Genomic DNA, 27,795 nt, shown 5'->3' on the forward strand with positions numbered 1-27,795 from the left:
AATTCCCCTGGGTGGCTCCCTTCCTGCCTGTATCCTTGGGCTGCTTCCTTCAGCGCTTGGATCACTCCACCTTTTGGTCTTGTAGGCAGGATGGGAGGAACAAATCTAAAATCTATAAAAGTGGCAGGACACTCCAACTCCCCTGGGCACTGACTTGGTCCTCCTCTTGTGTGGAGGAGTCTCTGTCTCTATCTCTCTCTATCTCTATCTCCTTTAAAAACAACTTTTTTGCTCTTGCCTAGGTGTTTCTCTGGTGTTTAATCTTCAACTCTGGGGGAACAGGACTCAAACATGGTATCATGGTATCATTGGTCTCAGTAAGACAAACTCAAGTTTTAGTCTGCACCATTTACAGTGTTGGAGTAGGCCTGGGGCTTATGTGTCCTCCTCCAGACATTAGGCAAGCATCTGTTGCTGTGAGACTGAGATGCAAATTAGCAGAGTGCCAGCCTCAGTAGCCAAAGATGTCTCCAACACCCATTCCACAACCTGAGACAGCACAGCTGTTTCCAAGACAATACTCAGCAATGTTACTGTAGAATGGCCCTGAGATCATTCAGAGACCTGCATTCTAGTGGGACAGACTTGGGTAATAGCGTTCATCACCAGAAGCTGTGGTATGGGCTTTGATGCACTTCAGACTGTGAAGATGCTTGTATCTGTGAGCCTCAACATGATTCAGCCTAGAACCAGATTGGATAGCCAAAGCACAGCCTTCACCAATACTAACTCAACATTGGGAACATAGCATGGTGCAAGATATGACTTTTCTCAGGAACTTAGTGCTGAACTGGTGAATCCTCACACTGCACAGATCCTAACAGCCCCTATCATCAGCTCTGCCTGGATGGAGCATCTAGAAGAGATCTGGTGCCAGAGGAAGCCACATGATGCTAGTCTATCAGACATTTATTATAGCATAATCTGGGGCTGGCTGCAGTAGTCTTGGGCCATGAGTCCAGATCAGCAATGGGCATCCCATAACACTGTGGAACTTGGTACAACATCAGTATTGTGCTGGTTTTGTGAGCTGTGGAATCAGGATGAGACACATCTTGGTGACATTGGTGGATTAAGAGCTTGGGGCTGATTTATCCATAGTGAGTTTTCCCAGAGCTAGACAGAATCACACAATGCCTGAACAGAGGCTGGTACCTGTGAATAAGGTATCAAGGGCTTACCCCGGCCTCAGGGAGAGGACTGAGGAAATGAACTACGTTTTCTAGGTACTCTTATGATTCTTTCTGAACAGCATTAGAATAGTATACTTGGAAAAAAACCTGGGTGTTTTATCCTCTAGTACAGAAATAGTCAGCACAACATAAACAGACTCCTGGTAAATCTGAACCTGGGTGTCATCCAGTGCTTTTATGGTGGAAGGACTATAGGCCCAGAGAAGGCAAGCAACCCACTTAGAATTCCTGGAAAGACAGGTGCTAATAAAGCCAGATTATGAAGATGGGAATAAATATCCAATCCTTTAAATAAGCACACAAAATTGAATACCAACAAGCAACAAAAGCTTTCACAAAACCATGATGAGCTCACTTAGTACTCAAAATAAGGTCACCAAAACTGAGTGGGCAGTTATTTATTTATTTATTTTTAAATATTTATTTTTTAGTTGTAGTTGGACACAATACTTTTATTTTATTTATTTTTATGTGGTGCTGAGAATCAAACTCAGGGCCTTGCTCATGCTAGGTGAGCACTGTACCGCTGAGCCACAACCCTGGCCTGGGCAGTAATTTAAAACAACTGTTTTAAGGAAATTTAGTGAGCCTGAAGAAAACAAAGAAATGGTTTTATACTCTAACAGAGAAAAATATTAAGAAAAGACAGGGAAGAAATTTTTAAAAAATCAAACAGATATTCCTGTGCTGAACAAAATATACCTATTGAAATTAATAAAATGCTAGAAGATATCAAGAACAAGATAGATCCAACAGAAGAAATAGCGAGCTAAAAGACAGGCTATTGGAAAGTACATACTTAGAGGAAAAAATGAAGGAAGAGGGATGAAGAATGCTTATGGGACCCTTTGGTACAATACTAAAAGAGTAAATATTCAAGCTATTGGGGCTTAAAGAGACTTGAAAATGCCACAGGGGTAAAACGTTTATTCAAAGAAATAATAATAGAAAATTTCCCAAGCCTGGAGAAGAATATAGATATCTGGTTAGAGGAAGGCCAAAGGTCACCATTCACATTTAACTTACCTAAGTCTACCCCAAGACATCTTATATTAAGCTTCAAAGGGAAAGACAAGATTTTTAAGGTTGCAGGATAATTTTTAAAAGCCAATAGTACAAAGGGGTGTCACAATTTGTCTGATGGCACATTCTCTGCAGAATAGAGAAACCTTACTAGACTGTGACCTGTAAGACATTTTCACAATCTGAAGGGGCAAAAACCCAAATCCTGTCCACCAAGATTACTATATCCAATAAAGCCATCTTTTAGAAGTGAAAGATTGATAAACACATTCATGAATAAGCAAAAGTTGAGAGAATATATCTCTCCAAGACCTGTCCTACAAGAAATGACAAAGGGAGTGCTTCAAACTGACACATTAAGGAAAGAAAATTTCAGACCAATGAACACAGATGCAAAAATTCTCAATAAAATTTTGACAAATTGCATACAAACGCATATTTAAAAAATAGTGCACCATGATTAGGGTTTCATTCCAGGGATGCAAGGTTGGTTCAACATATGGAAATCAATAAATGTAATTCACCACATCAATAGTCTCAAAGATAAGACTCATAATTGTATCAATAGATGCAGAGAAAGCTTTTGACAAAATACAGAACCCTTTCATGTTCAAAGCACTAGAAAAACTAGAGACAGTAGAAATATACCTCAACACTGTAAAAGCTATATATACTAAACCCAAGGCCAACATCATTCAAAATGGAGAAAAGTTGGAAGCATTTTCTCTAAAAACTGGAATAAGACCTGGATGCCCTCTTTCACTAATTCTGTTTAACATAATCATTGAAATCTAGCCAGAGCAATTGACAGATGAAAGAAATTAAAGGGATACAAATAGGAAAAGAAGAACTCAAACTATCACTATTTTCCAATAATGTGATTCTATACTTAGAGGATCCAAAAAATTCCACCAGAAAACTTCTAGATTTAATAAATGAATTCATAAAAGTAGCAGTATATAAAATCAACACCCATAAATCAAATGCATTTATTTCTATATAGCAGTGATGGATGCTCTGAAAGAGAAATTAGGAAAACCACCCCATTCACAATAGCCTCAAAAAAATATTTAGGAATCAATTTAACAAAAGAAGTGAAAGACATCTACAAGGAAAACGACAGAACTCTATAGAAAAAAACTGAAGAAGACCTTATAAGATGAAAAGATCTCCCATTCACTTGGGTAGGCAGAATTAATGTTGTCAAAATGGCCATACTACTAAAAGTGGTATACAGATTCAATGTGATACCATTTAAAATCCCAACATCATATGTCATAGAAATAGAAAAAACAATCATGAAATTCATTTGGAAAACTAATAAGAGTCCCAGAATAGCCAAAGCAATCCTTAGTAAGAAGAGTGAAGCAGGAGGCATCACTATATCAGATCTTAAACTATACTACAGAGCAATAGTAACAAAAATGGCATGCTATTGACACCAAAACAGACATGTACACCAATGGTACACAATACAAGATATGGAGACCAAACCCACATAGATACAGTTATCTCATTCTAGACAATGTGCCAAAAGGTACATTGGAGAAAAGATAGCCTCTTCAACAAATGGTGCTGGGAAAACTGGAAATCCATATGCAGCAAAATGAAACTAAACCCCTATCTCACACCATGCACAAAACTCAACTCAAAGTGGATCAAGGACCTAGGAATTAGACCAGAGGCCTTACACCTAATAAAAGAAAAAGTAGGCCCAAATCTTCATCATGTCAGATTAGGCTCTGACTTCCTTAACAAGACTCTTAAAGTGCAATAAAAAAATTAAGAATAAATGAATAGGATGGATTCAAACTAAAAAGCTTCTTTTCACCAAAAGAAACAATCAGGTGAAGAGACAGACTACAATATGGGAGCAAATTTTTACCACATGCGCATCAGATAAAGCATGAATCTCTAGGATATATAAAGAACTCAAAAAATTCAACACCAAAATAAAAAACCCAATCATTAAATTGGCTAAGGAACTAAACAGATACTTCTCAGACAATATACATTCTAAAAACAAATGTTACATGTTAATCATCTCTAGTAATTAGAGAAATTCAAATAAAAACTACTCTAAGATTTCATCTCTCTTCAGTCAGAATGGCAGTTATCAAGAATACAAACAACAATAAGTGCTGGTGAGGATGTGGGGAAAAGGCACACTCATACATTGCTAGTGGGACTGCAAATTGGTGCAACCAATCTGGAAAGTATTATGGAGAGTCCTTAAAAAATCTGGAATAGAACCACCATTTGACTCAGGTAACCCACCCTTTGGTATAAACCCAAAGGACTTAGAAACAACATACTACAGTGCCATAGCCACATTAATATTCATAGCAGAATAATTCACAATAGCCAAACTGTGGAACCAACCCTTCAATAGATGCCCTTCAATAAATGAATGAATAAAGAAACTGTGCTACATATACACAATGGAATATTACTCAGCAACAAAACAGGGTAAAATTATGACACTTGTAGGTAAATGGATGGAGTTGGAAAATATTATGCTAAGTGAAGTAAGCCAATTCCCCCCCCCCAAAAAAAAAACAGAGGCCAAATGTTTTCTATGAAAAATAGATGATAATCCATAACGGGGAGGGCATGCAATGAGTGGAAGAATTTTGGCTGGGGCAAAGGGGAAGAGGGGGCAATGGGGGTAGGAAAGATGGTGGAATGAGAGAGACATCATTACCCTAGGTACATGTATGATTGCACGAATGGTGTGACCCTACTTTACGAAAAGAGAAGTGAAAAACTGTGCTCCATTTGTGTACAATGAATCAAAGAGCATTCTGCTGTCATGTATAACTGATTAGAACAAATAAATTTTAAAAATTTAAAAAAATAAGAGGAGGAAAGAAGTGTGAATATAGAGTTTTCTTATTAGCATATTTTCTCTTGTACTTTTTTGTTTTTATCTTTATAATATTGTTTCATTTGTATCACTTATAATATCATGTCTTAGTAAAAATATTTCTATAAATCTCAAAACAATCAAAAGACTGCATAAATAAGCTACAGGAGTGGGAAAATGTTTCCAATTATACATCTGATAAGGGTGGATATCCAGAATATGAAGAACTTCAAAAACCCAATAAAATACAAATAACAATTAAAAATTGCCAATAGATCAAAATAGACATTATTGAAAATAATATATGCAGGACTGGCGCAGAGCTCAGTTGAAGAGCAGTTACCTAGCTCACACAGGGCCCTGGTTTTGATACTTATTACCAAAACAAACAAATAAATAAAAGTAGAAAGAAATATAAAAGGTCAATTGTTATGTGAAAAAAATGTTCAAGATCACTATTTATCAGGAAAATTCAAATTAAACCATAAGGAAGTATTGCCTCACTCAGTAAGTATGACTATAATCAAAATGACAAACTATAACAAGGTTGTGAAGATTGGATAAAAGGGAAGTCTTTCATGTTGGTAGTATTGTAATTTACTACAGTCATTTTGATAAACAATTTGAAGTTCTAAAAACTTAAAATTAGATTTACTCTATGATGAAACAGTGTGTCAAAGAAACATCAGCATTTCCTCATTCATTGCAGCAATATTTAAAATAGCCCAGACAGAAAAAAATCAACTTAAAAGCCCACAAACTGATAGAGAAAATGTTATATATATATATATATATATATATATATATATATATATATATATACACACACACATACCATGAGACACACACACAAACACACAAAAAACAAACTAATTCCATTTGTAACAACATGGATGGAACTAGACATCATTATAAGTGAAATAATCTAGGCACAGGTAGAAAAATACCCCATGATCTCACTCATATGTAGAACCTAAAGAAGTTGATCCCAATCAAAGTTGAGAACAGAGCCAGGTGTGATGACACACACCTTGTGATGACACACACCTGTACTTCCAGTGACTCAGGAAGCTGAGTAGTATCATGAATTTGAGGAAGCAGTAGTATCATGAATTTGAGGCCAGCGTCAGCAATTTACTATGACTGTTTCTCAAAAATAAAAATAAAAAGGGGTGGCAGGTGTAAACTCAGTGGTAGAGCAACCATGAATTAAATCCCCAGTACTGTTTAAAAAAAGTTGAGAATAGAATGGTAGTTACCAGAAGGGCCAGGAAAAGTAGGCAGGGAAGGGTGAAGAAAAATTGCGCAAGGGATCTTATATTATGGTTACATAAGAACAATATGTTCTGATGAGTTATTGCACTTTATGTTGACTAGAGATAACAATAAATATGGAGGGCATGCTAAAAAGAAATAATTTTGAAAGTTTTCACCATAAAGAGGTACTAAATATTTAAGGAGATAGATTTTTAAAATCTAATTATACTATATATTTTATATGTATTCATATATATATAAATAAAACATGGTACCCCTTAGATATGTGTAAGTTTTATTATCAGGTAAAAATAAATTTAAGTCAGGTATGGTGGCATATGCTTATAATCTTACTGAATCAGGAGGCCAACACAGGAGCACAGCAAATTTAAAGCCAGCCTCTTCAACTTATTGAGAACCTAAGCAACTTAGCAAGACCCTGTTTCTAAATAAAACATAAAAAAGGCTGGGGATGTAGTCAGTGGTGAAGTGCCCTGAGTTCAATCTCTGATCCCAAAAAAAGTAAAAAAAAATAATTCAAGCTTAACATTTAAAAATAATATTAATATTAATTAATTAATTAAAATTAAAATTTATAAAATAAAAAAAAATAATTTAAAAAGGTCAACAGTTGGAACAGTCCAATAAGAATAAGTATTACTTTGAATTATGAATTTCCATGTGTCTGGAGATGTTCAAGAATAGAATAGGGGGCTGAGGATGTGGCTCAAGCGGTAGCGCGCTCGCCTGGCATGCGTGCAGCCCGGGTTTGATCCTCAGCACCACATACAAACAAAGATGTTGTGTCCGCCGAGAACTAAAAAATAAATATTAAAAATTCTCTGTCTCACTCTCTCTTTAAAAAAAATAAATAAATAAAAATAAAAATTCTCTCATTCTCTCTTTCTCTCTCTCTCTCTCTCTCTCTCTCTCTCTCTCTCTCTCCTCTCTCACTCTCTCTTTAAAAAAAAAAAGAATAGAATAGGTACAGTTAAGGAGAATTCACAAGACCACCTCTTTTCTGATGGCTTTTCCACTCTCGATTCTCTTAAGTTGCAAAATGGACAGGAAGATAATTCATGAAAAGGGGAAATATGAATTGTCTGATTAAACATTTAAATTTAGTAAAGTTTCTTTTGGTTATTTTTTTCTATTATGTTAGGGGAATTTATGCAACATCTTTGGCTTTCACAAACCATTATTCACGTATTACAAAAAAGTCATTTTTAAAATAATTAAACCTCATTTAAAACTTGAGACTTGTTTCCATCTAGTGGCAGAAGGTTGCTGTTAATTTTGGGGAAGCTCAGGTCACTTTTAGCTTTTCTCAGTTATTTCAGAGTTCAATTCAGTTTATTAATAATTTGTCCTAATTTTATCCACCACCCTCTCCGGTAGTATAGGATTTGGGGAAGGCACTTAGTCATAAGTTTCTATTAATACCAGCGTTCACTAAAGCATAAAATCCATCTCTCCCTGGCTAATGTTTCACCCCAATGCTGAGGCGGATTCAATTACATCTGTCTTTTATTTGACACATCCATACTTTCCCCAAACCCTATCTTCTGAACCTTCACACAACTGAACATCCACATACAAAAGAATGAAGTTGGAAACAACTTACACCATAAACAAAGAGACAAACAAACCAAAAACTTACTCAAAATGGATCATAGACCTAAACAGAAGTTAAAAATATAAAAACCACTTAAAAGGAAACATTTGGGTAACTCTTTGTGACACTTGATTAGGAAAAGCCTTCTTAGATATGACTCTCAAAGCACAGGCAAGAAAATAGAAAAAAAAATAAAATTAAATTAAATAAAATGTACATATGAGAACATAATTTAAAAAGTGAAAAGACAACCTATATAATAAGGTAAAATATTTACAAATAATTATCTGTTAAATGTCTAGTATCCAGAATATATTAAAAAAAACTATTACAACTCAACAACAAAAAGACAAAATTCTCAATTTCAAAAAGGGCATAAAATTTTAGTTTTGTTTATAAGGATACAAAGGATAACTGCATAAAAAGATGATCAACATCAATAAGTTATTAGGGAAATGTAAATAAAAACACAATGAGCTATATCAATTCATACCCACTGGGAAAGCTACACTAAAAATGGGCTATGATACATTTTGAATATTTTTGTTTATGGTGTAAATTAGATATCCAACTAATTTGGATATATAGCTGTTAGAGAACTATTTGCTAAAATGATTATTATTCCCCATTAAATTGTTCTGGAACACTTGTTTTAAATTAATGTGCCGTAACCATAATAGGTTTATTTTTAGACTCTCAATTCCATTCTTTTTATCTACATGTGTGTCTGTATGCCAGTACTACATGATGTGGATTGATTTAATTTTGTAGCAGGTTTTACAATCACAAAGGTTGAGTCCTTCAACCTTTTCTTCTTTATCAGTATTTTTTGGCTATTCTAAGTCCTTTCCCTTTCCCTATTAATGTAAGGATAAAATTGTCAATTTCTACAACACAACAACAAAAAAGCCAACCAGTATTTTTGAAAGATTATTTTTTAATTTAAGGAATGTTGCCATATTAACAATGTGAACCAGGAAACCAGGAATTTCTTTCCATTTATTTAGATCTTTAATTTCTTCCAGAATGTTTTGTAATTTTCAAGTGGGAGATAAAAAATTCTGTTGTTGAATATATTGTAAATCATTTTATTATTTCTCATGTTATGTATGGAATTTCTTAATTTTACTTTCAGTTCATTCATTGCTACTGTACAGAACACAATTGATTTTTCAAATACCAATTTTGTATCCTGCAGTATTGTTAAAAATAATTTGTTGTTGCAATTATTTTTCAGTGAATTTCTTAGAATTTTTCCATATACACTATCCTGTAATATGCAAATAGGAATCATTCCCCTCCCCCCCCCTTTTGCTTACATTTATTTGTTTTCCTTGTCAAATTACTCTGGCTCACACATATCTATTTGTTGTCATGCAGTTCTTTATAGTGTTGTCTTCTAATCATTCCTAATTCTATAGATTCAGTAGTTATGTTACCCCTTTTCCTCTTTGTAATTTTAGTAATCTGTGTCATGATCCTTTTCTCTGTTAATGGAGCTAAATTTTGCTCATATTTTTATTTAAAAAATACATTTTTTCAGTAATATAGACTAAACCCAGTGTGCAACTGAACTACATCCCTATCCCTTTTATTTATTTATTTTTTGTTTTGCGATGGTTCTCACTAAATTGCTGAGACTAGCCTCAAATTTGCAATCCTCTTTCCTGAGCCTCTGGAGTCCCTGGGATTATAGGTGTGGGCCACTGCACCCTTTTGGTCTTTTTAATGATTCAACATTTGGGTTTGTTGCTTTTCTCTATTATTTTTCTATTCTTCATTTATTGATACTCAAATGTTCTGCCTTGAATTTTCATGAGGTCCCTCTTTTATTCATTTTTTTTCTCTCTGACTTCCACATATGAGAGAAAACATTCAACCCTTGCTTTTCTAAATCTGGCTTAATTCACTTAGCATGATGTTCTCCAGTTCCATCCATTTGTCAGCAAATGCTGTAATATCGTTCTTTTTTACTCCACTGAGTATATATGCCCTGTTTTCTTTATCCATTCATCTGTTGACAAACAAGTGAACTGGTTCCATAACTTGGCTATTGTGAATTCCATTGGTATAAAAACTTGAAATGCATGTATAACTATAGTATGCTAATATTATTTCTTGTGTATAAATATCAAGGAGTGAGACAGCTAGGTCATACAGTGATTGCATTCCTAGCTTTTAAAGGGATATCCACACTGATTTCCTTGGCACTTGTACTAATTTGCAATCCCAATAATAGTGTGTAAATGTTCATTTCCTCCCAAATCATCTACAGCATTTATTATTATTTGTGTTCTTGATGATTTGTATTCTAACTGCAGTGAGGTGAAATCTCTGTGTAGTTTTGACATGAATTTCCTTGATTACTTATAAACATTTTCAAAAATGTATTTATTGGCCATTTGTATTTCTTTTGAGAAGTATCTGCTTATATACACACACACACTGGATATATATATATATATATATATATATATATATATATATATATATATATATATTCTGGATATTCATCCTATCAAAAGAGTATATTGCAAATGATTTTTTCTATTTTGTTGTCTCTGTCTTCACACTCAACTTTTTCCTTTCCTTTGGAGAACCTTTTAAATTTTATGCCATCCAGTTTTAGTGTCTCATTTTCATTTCTATTTTTATTTATCTGGGTCTTAATTCTCCATGTGATTTTGACATTAGTCTAGCTACAGGTTTTTCCATTTGCCTGTCTTTTAAATAACTAATTTAAAAAATATTATCAATCCTCTCCTTTGTTCCTTGAGGCCCTATTTCATTTTTGTATAACCCTTATTATTATGTTACTTTTACTAATTTAGAGATTAGTTTGTTTTTGCTTTGGTGGATGCACAAGTAGTTTATTTGAAATCTTATATCTTTTTTGATGTATGCAATCATTCCTATAAACTTCTATCTTACTATTTCTTTCATTGTATCACACAAGTTTTGGTATGTTGTATTTCCAATATTATTTGTTTCAAATAATTTTTTAGTTTCCCTTATGACTTTGTCAGTGATCTACTGTTTGTTCAAAAGTGCGTTTTTCAGTCTTCACGTGTTTTTGTAATTTCTAAAGATTCTCTTACTGTTGATATCTTGCTTCATTCCACCATTATCAGGAAGTATTCAGGGTAGAATTTGAGCTTTTAAAATGTGTTGAAATTTGTTTTGTGGCCCATAATATGGTCTATTCTAGAGAACATTCTATACATTGATTAAAATGATGTTTATGAAACGGCTGTTGGATGGCATGTTCTATAAATGTCCATTAATACCATTTGATCTGTAGTGTAATTTAATTGATGTTTATTTGTTGATGTTTTGTCAGGATGTTCTATGCTTTTGTGAGAGTGGAGTATTGAAATCACCCATTATTATTATACTGGAGCTTATTTCTCCTTTTGATTGATATAATGTTTTTTTAAAATAAAATTTGGTTTTCTGACATCAGTCATATATAGATTTATAATTATGACATTTTGATACATTGATTCCTTGATAATTATATAGTGACATTCTTTTTTTTTTTTTTTGTACCAGGGACTGGACTCAGAGGCACTTAACCACTGAGCCACATCTACTGACTTTTTTTAAAAAAAAATTCATTTAGAGATAGGGTCTTATTGAGTTGCTCATCACCTTGCTAAGTTGTTGAGGCTGGATTTGAACTTGTGATCCTCTAGCCTCAGCCTCCTGAGCTGCTAAGATTACAGGAGTGGGCTACTGCATAGGGATATAATTATATGATGACATTCTTTGACTCTTATTACAATTTTCTTGGTTTATGCAACTTTATTGAAAAAATAAATCTATTACTAGCAGAACTATTAATCACTTATCCATTGACAACTTGCATCATTTTTTTTTCCTCTGCCGGATTCACTCGTCCATCTCCTTTAAATTCAGCCTCAGAGAAAGTCTCAGGACCCAGGAAAAATGCAGACAACTTCTTTGCCAGAACTTAACACAATAGCCACTAGTTTAGTTTCCAATGCAGGCCCTGTTCCCTCTGGAACCTTGTGAGTACAGTCTTTACTGTCTACATTCCTATTAGCATTCTGGTCTTCTGACCTTCATCCAGAAACACCCATTAAGCTCTGATTACAACATTCTAAGGCTTTTCCAGACTGCATGTCCAAACTTTTCAAACCTCTTCCCACTAACCAGTTCCAAAGGCTTTTTTAGTGGCAGTAATCTTGTTGACAACCAGGTTAGTCACAACAACGATCTCACTTCTGACACCAATTTCCAAGTTAGACAACTTGGAGTCACTGTGACCAAACTTGCATCATTTATTAAAGTTTACTTTAAACAGTGTATTGAAAGATAGATTAACCAATAACTCCAAACCTAAACAATTCAAATGAAAATTGCAAAGTATTTTCAGACCCTATTTTAGAATACAAAGGTTGTTTTATTTCCAATTCCCATTCTCTGTAGAACAAGAATAGTTCATTTCTTTATTGGCATGCATAAAATACATCACATTTTGTTTTATGCTGTTGCTATAAATTCAACTCCAATTTTCCATCAACATTAGTAATGAGCATAAATGTATCGTATAACCTCTAACAGTGGGAAGCTTAAACAAAAATGGATGCTGCTAGAATAATACTGCTTCTTTTGATAGAGTAGTGAAAAATGATTTGGTCTCATAACCAAGCCAGAGTGAATGCATTGACAACATAATACGGAGGCTCCATTTTTCTTAAGATTCAAAATCTTGGGCAACTGTTCTCTTTTAACTACCTTACAATTTTTAAAAGCTCGAAGAACTTAAGTCTTCTCAGATGAGCATTTAATAAACAGAGGAAAGTAAACAAAATATAAAGTTAAAAGAGGGTCTAATAGGGGAGCAGCTGGATAGAAAAATAAAGAAGAAAAATAATTTAAAGTTTATTTCAGCTATAATGCAAGATATTTTGACTTTAAGGTAGTATCACATGGAATGCTTCAAAATCCTCTCCTGAGATATTCTGTTGTACTTATCGCTCTCTATTTTATAGATCCATGCAATCTCTGTATTAAAGGGTCATCTGCAGTGAACATAGCACATAGCAGTGAACAAATGGATTAAAGAACTTTAGGAATAGTTAAAGCAGGGGGCCTTCAAGATCTTAGAATACCAAGATAAATGCTCTAATTTATGTGAATATTTGGATGATAATTTCTTATCATAAATGCAACCTTGCGTCATTGAAGGGGTAGTGTATAGTGAAAAAAATTGTTAAAAATATACACTGTTTGACATGGGCCGCCATTAGGTCTCATAGTTGTGGCTTGCCAATGAAACATCCCCAAACTGGACCTGTAGAACATTGTGTTGGAGTATCATGGGTCAAATCACACATTTCTTATTAATCCATTTTAGCCACCATAGTCTGTGAATTTTTGTCTGGCTTTTCATTATCTTTTTGTGCTCAAATTTCCAATCAAAACTCTTGAATTTCTGGGTGGTTGGGAAATATTGTCTCCTTATCTCTCACTGGTGCCAAACACAGGTGCCTTTTCATCATTTCAGATCAGTATGCAAATACAGCAGTCATGAGCACAGGAAAAAATTTAAGGGTGAAGGTGATAGGTAATCTATGCCACCCACTTTTCCTTTTATTTTTTATTTTTTTGTAACAGCATCTTCTCACTCTTGTTTTTGTTTTAAAGTCTTTTTTTGTCCTGCTTTCTTTCAAAAATTTTTTCGCTTGTGTTACTGCTTTCCAGCATTTCACTTTCAGTTCCTGTGTTTCTTTACTGGGGAAGTTAATTTCTCATAGCCAGCATATTGTTGGGTGTACATTCAGCCAGATCATGTCTAATTTTTTGTTGTTGTTGTTTTGTGTTTGGTACTGGGGAATGAACCCAGGGGGCATTCAACCATTGAGCCACATCTCCATCCCTTTTTCTCTTTTATTTAGAGACAGGGTCCTGCTGAGTGGCTTAGGACCTCACTAAGTTGCCAAGGCTGGCTTTGAACTTATGATCCTCTTGCCTCAGCTTCCCAAGATGCTGGGATTACAGGCATGTGCTATCACATCTGGCTTAGTTCTTGTCTATTAACAGGATAATTAACGTTATTTTATTTCAGAGTTATTATTGAGAGGTATGGGCTTATGCCTGCCATTTTGATGATTTTCTTCTAGTTGTTTTGAATGCCTTTCTTTTTTTCTCTTATTCATCTTTGTGGTTTAATGGCTTATTGTATTGGTAATGTTTGATGCTTCTGTATTTCTCAGTTTTGTTTCTACTCTTCTAGATGGATTTGTATTTTCTCAAGCTATCATGATAAGTTATATTTCCCCTTCTGTATTAATTAATCCATTAAGCATCTTTTATACATCTGATCTGAGTGTCATGAATTCCCTATATTTTTATTTATCTTGGATGGTCTTTGTATCCTATGTGATTCTGAAGGATATCCTTGCTGGGTATGATAATCTTGGTTGTCAGTTATTATCTTTCAGGACTTGGAATATATCATTCCAAACCTTCTTTGTCTGTAGGGTTTCTTCTGAGAAACATGCTGTTAATTTAATGGTGTTTATCTTTTATGTGACTTAGAACTTCTCTAATTGAAGAATTTACATTTTTTTCTATTTTCTATAATTTTTAATCTGTCTTCATGATAATAATCTTCCATTTAAGCTATTATTTATAGGTGCCTACTATTTCCTTCCTGTATTGGTCTACATGAATTTCTTTCTCAATGATCATACTAACTGGGTGCATATTAATATTACCTTTATATTATAGATGAAATGACTGAGGTTTCTGGAGGCTACCTAATTTTTCCAAAACCACACAGCTGCTTGATGGAAATTCATAACCACTACATCACACAAAATGCTTATTTTCTGTGATGAACGTCTTTAGAGAAAAGTTAAGGATAGTGTTATCTACTAACCATTTTCTCGACACTTTTTTTTTCTATAAGGAGTAAAATTCCTATCCAAATATTTTATTGCTCTGTGCACAGGTGATTCTTAGCCTTGCTCAGTGACAAATGCAGAATTGCTCCTGTCCAGAATAGGGATCCCATGCATGAATGTGAAAATTATATGAACAGTATCAAGAATATCAAATAAATTAGAAACACTTACTCTATGTCAGAAATTATAATCATTATTTATTTCCTTAATTCTTAAGTCACAAAATCACAAACAAAATAAACTGGTGGGTTTAAGCCAAAGGTCAACACACTGTTTCTCAAAGGCCAAATTGGCTTGTTTATGTAAAGTTTTGTTGGAACATACCCATTTTTTTGTGTGTGTGATTGATTTACAAGACAATGATGGAGTTGAGTAGTTGTGACAAAGATCATCTTCATGCAACGCTTAAACTACATACTATCTGGCTTCATAAAACAATCCTGTCAAATGTTGATTTTTAAGTTACTGAGTTTTGGAAATAGATAACTAAAACAACATTTATGAATAATTTAGCATGAATTTATTGTATATCTTTGTATTTTAAAAAGTAAACACTGGCAATTCAGAGATAAATGAGAGAGAATGTAATATCAAGAAGAGTACAGTCTAGTTGGAGAAAAACATATATAATGTTAGGCAAAAACAGCTATTACATAATTTTCTTGCAAATATGTTAAATATATGTAACGTGCCAGGTACTATTTCTATACTAAGGACTAAAGACAATAACTATAGTTAGAAAATCTCTTACCTTTGGTAATCTTATAATTTATGTTTGGGTTGTCTGTGGTATATCAAAATAGGTTTCTCTTAGAGGGAGCTATTATAAGAAGGTCTGGATCTTTGAGTTTAGGACTTGAAAGTAGAAAAATAGTAGATGTGATTAAATCCATGAGAGAGATGATAATGCATGAGAAATCCTTTTGTGTGAAACAATATACATGAGAACAGAATCCCAGGGAATGGTGTCAGATAATGATTGGATGGGGGAAATAACTGAAAAGAAAAAAAAAATCTAAGTAAACATGACTACAGAGATTGAAGGAGTATCACAGAAACCAAGAAGATTGAAAAATGTTTCCTTAATGAAAAAAGAAATTATCTACAATGTGAAATGCTGCTGAATGGGAAAGAGAGAACAATAGTGAACAGTGTTTATTGAATTAGGCAATGAAGGAGTTATGAGCAATGTCAATGAAAAGGAGATGATAGGAGCCAGAAAGATTCAGGATGTAAATTAAAACACTATAGTGAGCTGTTAAGGGAAGAAAGGGGTGTTATAGGATTTAGTTAAGAGTGGAGGACTTTTTATGGAATGGTAAAGATATATGTATGTTTGTAAGCTATAGAAAAGGCATATAGGAAGAGACTGAAAACATAGGAGAATGATCAAGTATAGTAAGTAAACATATGAAACCATAGTAGGAGAATGATCAAGTAAGTATGGTAAAAACCTGGCTATAATGTAAGATGTGATTGAATCAATTGGTGGGTAAAGAAATTACTCTGAAATAACAAAAAAAGAAGACTTCTAACACTACACATAAGGAGGAAAATATGGTTCTAAGTATGAATAGGTTTATAGACAGAAAAATAAGGAACTGATTTGTGTCCCATGACTAATTTACTTAAAATTTAAGTGGAAAGCAAGATCGTTCAAAAATTGTTCCTGAAAGATTTGGGAGATAGAACAAACTAACAGCAAAAGAATTAATGAATATATGAATGACTCAACTTTTTATGTAAACTAAAATTGTATCACTGATCTTCTTGTTGATTTTTTTGAACTGGAAATTGAACTCAAGGGTGCTTTACCGTAGACCTACATCCATAGACTCATTTTAGTTTTTATTTTGAAACAGGGTCTTGCTAAGTTACTGAGATTTGCACCACCATACCTGGCAGAATTGTGGAATTTTCTGAGCAGTATTCGACATTCATGTATCAGGCTTGAATAAAGATTTTTAACAATGATTCAAAGTTGATTTCTAATCAATCAGTGTTAAAGGACAAGAGGAGTTGGTGAAAAACGTTGCCTAAGTGAGAGGGTGGCAAAGTTAATTGTCAGGAATTGAAAGTAACAGAGACCTAATGAAGTTGGAGAAAATTGAAGTTCAAGTAATTAGTAGTCTCGAATAAAGTCAATATCAAGTATATGAGCAGTAACTCCAAGAGAGTGTTGTATTACTTGCTGGTGTAATATTAGTGTGTAATATATCAGAGATGAAATTGAAGTAGATGAAAACATGGCCCACAGTGTGACCTCAGAAATGGATGATTTTAAAGATACAGATTATGAAGGTCATAAAAGATAAATAGCTCTGAGGATTGAGTGTTGGATGGAAATATAAATGTACGTTTAAAACCATTGGAAAAATGACAGTAACTAAAAAGAAATGTAACCTAAAACACCAGTCTCTCAACTTCTGATTCAATATGGTAGTGTTTACAAGAAACTATTAGAAGACTATCATATTGAATCAAACTGTGAAATATGATATATTAAGAACTATGTAATGTTTTGAACGACCAACAATAAAAAAATAAAAAATTAAAAAAAAGAAGACTATCATATAATGATGAGAATGTACTATATGCCAAATGTTATACATTCCTAAGGTTGAGAGATTTAGTATGAAAGAGTAAAAATAATGGTTTGTGTGCCACTGGAGACTAAGGAAATATTTACAACAAGCTCTGAGTTGTGGGGGAGTGCGAATCCTATTCTTGAAGGACAAAAAAGCATTTCTTATAGACAGAAATAAATTAACATTCAGCTGAGTGCAATGGCACATGTCTGTAATCTCAGTGGCTCCAGAGGTTAAGGCAGGAGGATCACAAATTCAAATCCAGCATCAATAAAAGAGAGGTTCTAAGCAACTCAGTGAATTCTGTCTTTATACAAAATTTAAAAAAGAGGGATGGGGATGTGGCTGTGGTTGCATGCTCCTGAATTAATTTCCTGGTTCCCCCCCCAAAAATCAATTAAAATTTAGAGACAAACTAATAGTCATTAAGAGAGTAATACAAGGAGAATATGTTAACCATTGAGTGAAAAATTTAAAAACTGCACTGAAAATGGAATAGGTAAGTGTTCCTCAGGTTCACTGGTGAAATGATTAGTTTAGGAGAGATAGGCTAAATCTGCTATGGAGGGCTGTCCTGAGAATTTCATGATGTTTAGCAGTACTATGGCATCTCCATTCTAGATGCCAGTAGCACAACTTCCCAAAATTCTAGCAGTCAAAATGTCTTTAGATATTGTGAAATGTCACTCTTGAAGCAAGATCTCCCCCAGTTATAAACCACTGGCTTAGTTCTATACAGAAGTCAGAGGTGTTAGGGTTGGGAAGGAAACATAGAAACAATATGAAGGTTAAATTGAAGAAGGCCATAGAAATCAGTAAAACCCAGCATTTAGGGTATTTTCCAAAGATACATAATGATGTTAGCTCAACCAAATAAATTTATAAACTTTGGTTTAGATTTAAAGAATAACAATTTCAATAATGACACACAAAATGAACATTTAGTATTTGATATATACTGCTTTCAAGTGTTTTATAGCATTAGCTCTTTGAATAATCTAGCAACCATGTGAGACAGATACCATTATGGTTAACATTTTGTTGATCAGAAAACAACCACTGTGCAGTTATATATCTTACCTAAAACCACATGGTTTTAAAGTGTTAGAAGTGGGATTCAAATGCCAAGGCATGTGACTCCATAACCCACGCACTTTATCACGCACTTTATCACTTACGTTCTCTCACAATGATTAGGATGAGTGAAAATTCACCAGAGTGATGGCTGGGTAAAGCTTTTCAAACCTAGCCCATTTGGTTAAATATATACATTGCAAATGAAAAGGCAAAGAGACACAAAATCTAGAAAGCAGGAAGTAGTTTACCAAAATGGAGTACAGTGTGTGTGTTGAAGGTAAGGGTAAAAGATTAAGTTTTCAGAGATAAATAATTTAGCAATTTGGTTAAATAAACATATAAAATTGCTATATACCAGGCACTATGCTAAGAAGTGGAGATGTGTAAATGAATATTAGTTACTACTCTAAAAATGTTCACAGTGTAGGATGACAATCAAGAAAACAGATATTAGGAATATGGAGAATGAATTTCAGTGATAGAGGCATATATAGTGTGATATGGGACACAAAGAAGGGAAACTTAATCCAGTTTAAATACTGGAGAAAATGATAACAATTTCTCTTTCCTTCTATTAAATTTATAATGAGGTAACTATCTAAAATCGCTACAAAAGACAGTGTGTGAGGTTAATGGACATGCTACTGTCCTTGCTGTTATAACACTGCAAAAGACCTAACTGCAAAGTTCTTCTCCCTATACTGCCTGTAGGGATAGGGTCTCTGTTTTAGTCAGGTTTGTGTCACTGTGACCAAAAGACATGACAAGAATGATTTAGAGGAAAAGTATGCTTTGGCTCATGGTTTCAGAGGTTTAATCAATGGTCAGCCTACTCGATAGCTCTGGGCCCAAGTTGTGGAAGAACATCATGATGGAAGGGCATGGCAGAGGGAAACAGATCAGGACATGACAACCAGAATGCAAAGAGTGATTTCCCCTTATCAGGACAAAAATATAAATCTCAAAGACATTCCCCAGTGTTATATTTGCTCTAGACACACCCTACATGCCTACAATTATCACCTAGTTAAATCCTATTAGTGAACTCATCTACTTCTCCTAAACTAATCATTTCACCACTGAAAATTCTTGCATTTTCTCACACATGAGCTTTTTGGGGATACCTCATATCTAAATGATAACATTCCACACCTGGCCCCCCAAATGCCCATGTCACAATACAAAATACACTCAGTGTATTTCCAAGAGTCCCCATAGTCTTAACAGATACAATATTGCTCAAAAGTCCAAGTTTAAGTCTGAGACTCAAGGAAAACTCAGATGTAAAGGTAAAAAACAAAAGTCACAATTTATAATGGCACAAAATAAACATTTCCATTCCAAAATGGAGAATGTGTGCTTTAATTAGTTCTTGCATCACTGTGACCAAAAGAGTTCTGACAAGAACAATTTAGAAATATTTGAAGTTCAGTCCATTTCAGCCAACTCCATAACTCCAGGCCTAAGATGAGGCAGAACATCATGATGGAGGAAAGCAGCTTAGGGCATGACAATCAGGAAGGAGAGAGAGAGAGAGAGAGAGAGAGAGAGAGAGAGAGAGAGAGAGAGAGAGAGAGAGAGAGAGAAAACACTGCTTACCAGAGAGAAACTAGAAAACCCAAAGTCATGCCCCAATGACCCACCTCCTCCAATAACATTCCACCTTGCCCAGTTAACACTCAGTTAATTTATATCAGTGGATTAATCTACTGATTAGATGACAATTCTCAGAATCGAAATATTTCATCCCTGCATTCTTGCACACATGATCTTTTGGGGGACATTTCAGATTCAAACTATAGTATTCTGCTCTTGGCCCCAAATCCCATGCCTATCTCACACTACAAAGTGTATCTGGTCCATTTTCAAGAATTCCTTCAGTCTTAACAGCCCCAGAATTAGCCAAAAGTCAAAGTTAAAGTTCAAAATCTCATCTGACCCAAGATCAAGTCATGAATGTTTTCCCCTGTAAAGGTCAAAAGCAAGTTACATATATCCAATGTATAATGGTACAGAATAAACATTTCCATTCTCAATGAAAGAAAAAGGGGCATAAAAAGAAGAGATGGGACCAAAGGAAGCCAAAATCCATCTGGGCAAACAAGTTCTGTAGCTCATTTCATCTCTGAAAATTCTTTCATTGTCTTGCACATGAGGTTTTTTTTTTTTTTTTTAAATCTTGTCTAAACCCTAAGAGTATCCTAGCCATGCCACTCTTCTTCTCAAGCCGATCAGGCAGAGTTCTTGCTTACTGCTGAGTGTTAGGTTTTAGTTCTCTTCCAACCTGCAGAATTGTTCAAGCAATCTAATCTCATCTTCTTATGGAACTTATGACCACCTTGTTTTCTTAAAACTATAAAGTCTGCTTCCCACAGTTCTATTGTTAATCTCCTCTTCCAAGTGCTACACTGCTGTGACCATCTGGGACATGTGGTATCTTTCCCTCCTGGGCTATAAATATATGTAACTAATAAACTTCACTTTATGTCATTTGTCTTGCATCAAGTTTGTTGTGTCTTTGGACAGCCCCATAACCCTAGAGCATTTCTCACAAAATAAGTGAATAGGAGGAAAATAAAACATCCTCTGATCAGCATAGTAGTTTTGATTTTCTCTGTTACTAACCTGGGCCAGTTCACTCCTAGTTAGGCAGCCTGGTAGACCCCTGCTCCTGGGAGGTCAGCATATTGAAACCAAACTTAGTACTAACACCAGTGGATGTAGTGCCCTATATCCCAGGACTGCTGGACTCAAGTAACCCTCCCAACCTCAGCCTCACCCAGTAGCCACCATGACCAGAATAAAATACCCTCCCTTACTGCACCAAGTTATCAAAACTGTTCCTTTTTGATCTCTTGATAAATGGGTAAAAACAGGATTTCTAATTGTGGTATATTACATCCTCCAGCACTCAAATACAATCATCCGTTTTTGTATTGCTTTCTTATTGGAAAGAAACCAATGCAAGCTTCTACCGGCTGTTGAGTATTTCAACTTATTACATGGGGACTATGGAACTAATCATAAAATTCATCTGTGGAACTTGTAGATCCACAGCCAGATGAAATTGGACCAGAATTCCAGTTATCAGTTCCCATAAACATACATCCTATCCAGAAAACAATGAGAACATTTGAGGTCTCCTGACATCAGTGTCACTTCAAAACACTATATACAATATTTTTTAAAGATTTTTAAAGATCTGATACACTGTTATATTTCTTTATATTTTCAAAGCAATTTGCCTTGCACAGTTTTTTTCAATATTTTTCAACTTTTTAATTTTTTAAAAAAATTAACTGATAAATAAAAACAAATTGTACATGTTGATGGGGTACCATGTAATGTTTGACACATGCATATACTACATAATGTTGAAGTCAGGTGAAACATTTCATCTCCTCATTTATGGTTCTTTGTGTCAATAACTTTTAAAATACTTTTTCTAACTTTCTGAAATGTATAGTACATAGTCATCATCTGTAGTCACTACAATATGGGTAGTACACCAAAGTGTCTTGGTCCTGTCTAACTATAATGTTCTACCCATTTGTCAAACTTTTCCCATTCCTCCTCACTCTTCTTTCCCCAGCATCTGGTAACCACTAGTGTATTCTCAACTTCTATGAGGTAAAAATTTTTAGATTCCACATGTGAGTGAGATAATGTGGTAAATATCTTTCTGTGCCTGAATGATTTCACTTAGCATAGTGATCTCCGGTTCCATGGTTCCATTTAGGCTGTTGTGAATGAAAGGATTTAATTCATTATTCATGTTGGAGGATTATTCCATTGTGTACATAAACTACATTTTATTTATCCATCATCAGTTGATGGACACGTTGTTTCAATTTTTTTGGCTATTGACTATAGTGTTGCAATAAACAAGGTAAAGAAGATGTCTCTTCTATATTGGATATCAATGCCCTATTCAGATGAGCACATTTCAAATACTTTCTATCATTCTGTAGGTTGTCTTTGCTATGTTGACAGTTTACTTTGATATATAGAATCATTTTAGTTCTATATAATACCATTTGCTCACTTTTGCTTTGGGGAGTTCTGTTTATAAATTCCTATTCAAATGTCTTGAAGAATATCCCCTATAATTTCTTCTAGTACCTTCATCATTTCAAGTCTTCATGAAATTAAGTCTTTAATCACTTTTTTCAAGTTTTTTAAGGGGGAGGGGAAGAGAGAGAGAGAGAGAGAGAGAGAGAGAGAGAGAGAGAGAGAGAGAGAGAGAGAGAATCTTTTTTTTTTTTTGTAGATGGATACAACACAATGCCTTTATTTTTATGTGGTGCTGAGAATCGAACCTGGGTCCCACCCCTGCTAAGCAAGCATTCTACCACTGAGCCACAATGCCAGCCCTTTAACCACTTTTCAATTGACGTTTGTAAGTGGCGAGAGATAGTGATCTAGTTTCATTCTGCAGGTTGATGTCTAATTTTCCCAGCATCATTTAGACTATTCATCTTTCAATGCATGCTCTTTGTAAAAAATCAGTTGGCTGTAGATGCATGGGCTCTTTATTAGTCTAAGAATTGCATTTTTCTATGTGGGTGTTTTTATGCCAATACTATTCTATTTTGCTTATTATAAATTTGCAGTAGGCTTTGAAGTTAGGTAACATAATATGTCTTGCTTTGTTATTTTCCCTCAAAATTGCTTTGGCTATTTAGGATTTTTGGAAGTCTTTGATTTTTTTTTAATTATGGGAAGAATGTCATTGACTTTTGTTAGGATTGCATTGAATCTGTAAATAAATTTAAGTAGTATGGACATTTTAACAATATGATTGATTTTAATCCATGATTGTGAAATGTCTTTCTACTTTTTTATGTTCTGTTCAACTTCTTTCATCAGTGTTTCATAATATTCATTGTAGATACAGTTCACATTTTTGTTTAAATTTGTTCCTAGGTATTTTTTAGGTAATATAAATTGTGTTACTTTCTTAATTTCTATTTCAGATCATTTGTTATTGTCATATAGCAGCACTATTGTTTTTTTGCATGTTGATTTCCTATCCTGAAACTTTATTGAATCATTTATTAACAGTATCCTGATGAGTTTTTAATTTTTGTACTATTTGACAATTCAAACACATCTTTTCAAATTTGGATGTGTTTACTTCTTTCTTTTACCTGATCACTCTAGCTAGGACTTCCAGAATTATGTTTAATAAATATGGTGATAGTGGCCATCCTTTTCTTGTTCCAGATCTTAGAAAGAAAATTTCAGCTTTTCTCTAATCAATATAAAATTAGCTGTTAGCTTGTTATAAATGGTCTTTATTATTTTGCAGCATATTAGCTCTATATCTAATTCGTTATGTTGAATTTTATCAAATGGTGTTTCTGCATGTATTGAGATGATCATATGGCTTTTATACTTCATTCTGTTGATTTGATGTATCGTGTTTACTGCTTTATATATGATGAACCATCCTTGAATCTCTGTGATGCATTCCAATTGATCATGGTGAATAATATTTTTAATATACTTGGGTATTCAGCTTTCTAGTATTTTGTTGAGGATTTTTGCATTCTTGTTAATCAAAGACATTAGCCTATAATTTTCTTTTGTGTTTTGTGCTTTTCTTGTTCTGGTATCAAGGCAGTATTGTCCAATAGAATGTGCTTTTAAGTGTTGCTTCTTCTTTTTTTTTTTTGCAGTAAATTACAGAGAATTTTTATTTTTTCTTCTTTAATTTTTTTAATTGAGTAGTTAAACCATCTAGTCATGGTTTTTATTTTTTTTTGAAAGGAGACATTTTATTTCTGAGCCAAAATAAAACATTTAATTTTTTTATTTTTAAAATTTATTTATTTATTCTAATTTGTGATATATGACAGAATGCATTTCAATACATAATACACATATGCAGCACAATTTTTCATGTCTCTGTTTAGAAAATAGAGTCACACTATTTGTGTCTTCATACATGTACATAGGATGAAGATGTCTATCTTATTTTACCATCTTTCCTACCCCCTACCCCCGTCTCTTCCCCTCCCTCTCCTTTGCCCTATTTAAAGTTCTTCCGTTCCTCTCATGCTTCCTTCCCCATCCCCATTATGGATCAGTATCCTTATATCAGAGAAAACATTTAGCATTTGTTTTTTTGGGGATTAGTTTACTTCACTTAGCATAATATTCTCCAACTCCATCCATTTACCTGCAAATTCCATCATTTTATTCTCTTTTAATGCCGAGTAATATTTCATTTTGTATATATAACACAGTTTCTTTATCCATTCATCTACTGACAGACATCTAGGCTGGTTTCACAATTTAGCTATTGAGATGCTATAAACATTGATTTGGCTTTGCCACTGTAGTATACTGATTTTTAGTGCTTTGGGTAAATCAAGGAGTGGGATAGCTGGGACAAATGGTGGTTCAAAGTTTTCCAAGGAATCTCCATACTGCTTTCCATATTGGTTGCACCAATTTGCAGTCCCACAAGCAATGTATGAGTGTGCCTTTCTCCCTAAACCTCGCCAACACTTATTGTTGTTTGTATTCTTAATAGCTGCCATTCCAAATGGAGTGAGAGGAAATCTTAAGAGTAGTTTTGAATGCATTTCTCTAATTACTAGAGATGTTGAACATTTTGTCATATATTTTTGATTGATTGTGTGTCATTTTCTGAGAAGTGTGTGTTTAGTTCCTTGGCCCATTTATTGATTGGATTATTATTATTTTTTGGCCCATTTATTGATTAGGTTTTTATTATTTAATTATTTATTATTATATATTATTGGGTTATTATTATTATTTTTTGAATTCTTTATATAGCCTAGAGATTCATGCTCTATGTAATTTGCATGTGGCAAAAATTTTCTCCCATTCTGTAAGCTCTATTAACCTCACTCATTGTTTCTTTTGCTGAAAGACTCTGTAGTTTGAATCCATCTCATTTATTGATCTTTGATTTTATTTCTTGTGTTATAGGAGTCTTATTAAGGAAGTCGGGGCCGAATCCAACATGATGAAGATTTGGGCCTACTTTTTCTCCTATTAGGCACAAGGTTTCTGGATTAGTTTCTAGGTCCTTGATCCACTTTGAGTTGAGTTTTGTGCATGGTGATGGATAGTGGTTTAATTTCACTTGTTGCATATGGATTTCCAGTTTTCCCAGCACCATTTGTTGAAGAGGCTTTCCTTTCTCCAATGTATGTTTTGGGAATGTTTGTCAAATATAAGATAACTATATTTGTATGGGTTAGTCTCTGTGTCCTCTGTTCTGTACCATTGGTCAACAAGTCTATTTTGGTGCCAATACCATGCTGTTTTGTTACTATTGCTCTGTAGTATAGTTTCAGTTCTGGTATAATGATGCACTTTTCTTGCTGAGCATTGCTTTAGCTATTCTGGGCCCCTTATTTTCCAGATGAATTTCATGACTGCTTTTTCTATTTCTATAAGGAATTTCATTGGGATTTTGAGTGGGATTGCTTTAAGTTGGTACACTGCTTTTGGTAGTATGGTCATTTTGACATTATTAATTCTGCCTATTCAAGAACAAGGGAGATCTTTCTATCTTCTAAAGTCTTTTTAAATTTCTTTTTTAGCATTCTGTAATTTTCATTGTGAAGGTTTTTCCCCTCTTTTGTTAAGTTGCTTCCTGAGTACTTTATTTATTTATTTTTTTAGGCTATTGTAAATGGGGTAGTTTTCCTAGATTCTCTTTCAGAGGATTTGTCACTGATGTACAGAAATGTCTTTGACTTGTAGGTGTTGATTTTATATCCTGATACTTTGCTAAATTCATTTATTTGTTCTAGAAGTTTTCTGGTGGAGTTTTTTGGATCATCTAGGTATAGAATCATATTGTCAACAGATAGTGATAACTTGAGTTTTTCTTTTCCTGTATGTACCCCTTTAATTTCTTTCATCTGTCTAATTGCTCTGGCTAGAGTTTCAAGAACTATGTTAAATAAAAGTGGTGAAAGAGGGCATCCCTGTCTTATTCCAGGTTTTAGAGGGAATGCTTCCAATTATTCTCCATTTAGAATGATTTGGCCTTGGGTTTAGCATATATAGCTTTTACAATGTTGAGGTATGTTCCTACTGTCCCTAGTTTTTCTAGTGTTTTGAACATGAAAAGGTGTTGTATTTTGTCAAATGCTTTCTCTGCATCTTTTGAAACAATTATGATTCTTATCTTTAAGTCTATTGATGTGATAACTTACATCCATTGATTTCTGTATCTTGAACCAACCCTACATCTCTGGGATGAATCCCACTTGATTGTGGTGCACTATTTTTGTGATATGTTTTGTATTTGATTTGCCAGAATTTTCTGATAACTTTTTGCATTTATGTTCATTAGAGATATTAGTCTGAAGTTTTCTTTCTTTTTTTTTATAATTTTTTTTAATATTTATTTTTTAGTTCTCGGCGGACACAACATCTTTGTTGGTATATGGTGCTGAGGATCGAACCCGGGCCGCACGCATGCCAGGCGAGCGCGCTACCGCTTGAGCCACATTCCCAGCCCTGAAGTTTTCTTTCTTTGATGTGTCTTTGTCTGGGTTTGGAATCAGTGTGATATTGGCCTCATAGAATGAGTTTGGAAGTCTTCCCTCTTTTTCTATTTCATGAAATAATTTGAGGAGTATTGGTGTTCTTCTTTGAAGGTCTTGTAGCACTCAGCTGTTCATCCATCTAGTCCTGGGTTTTTCTTGGTTGGTAGACTTCTGATGGTGGCTTCTATTTCATTGCTTGAAATTGATCAGTTTGAGTTGGTAATATCCTGATTCAGTTTGGGCAAATCATATGACTCAAGGAATTAGTTGATGCCTTTGATATTTTCTATTTTATTGGAGCACAAATTTTCTAATTTCTCATTATGTTCTGTGTTTCTGTAGTATCTGTGGTGATATTTCCTTTTTCATCATGGATGTTAGCAATTTGAGTTTTCTCTCTCCTTCACTTCATTAGCATGACTAATGATTTGTCAATTTTATTTTTGTTTTTAAAGAACCAGGTCTTTGTTTTGTCAATTATTTCAATTGTTTCTTTTGTTTCAATTTCATTGACTTCAGCTCTGATTTTAATTTTTTCCTATTTTCTACTGTTTTTGGTGTTGATTTGTTCTTCTTTTTCTAGGACTTTGAGATGTAATGTTAGATCAATTATTTGTTGACTTTTTCTTTTTTTAAGTAATGAACTCCATTCAATGAACTTTTCTTTTAGTGGTGTCTTCATAGTGTCCCAGAGATTTCGA

The sequence above is a fragment of the Spermophilus citellus genome (assembly GCF_964194105.1).
Source record: "Spermophilus citellus genome assembly, chromosome: X".
Lineage (NCBI taxonomy): Eukaryota > Metazoa > Chordata > Mammalia > Rodentia > Sciuridae > Spermophilus > Spermophilus citellus.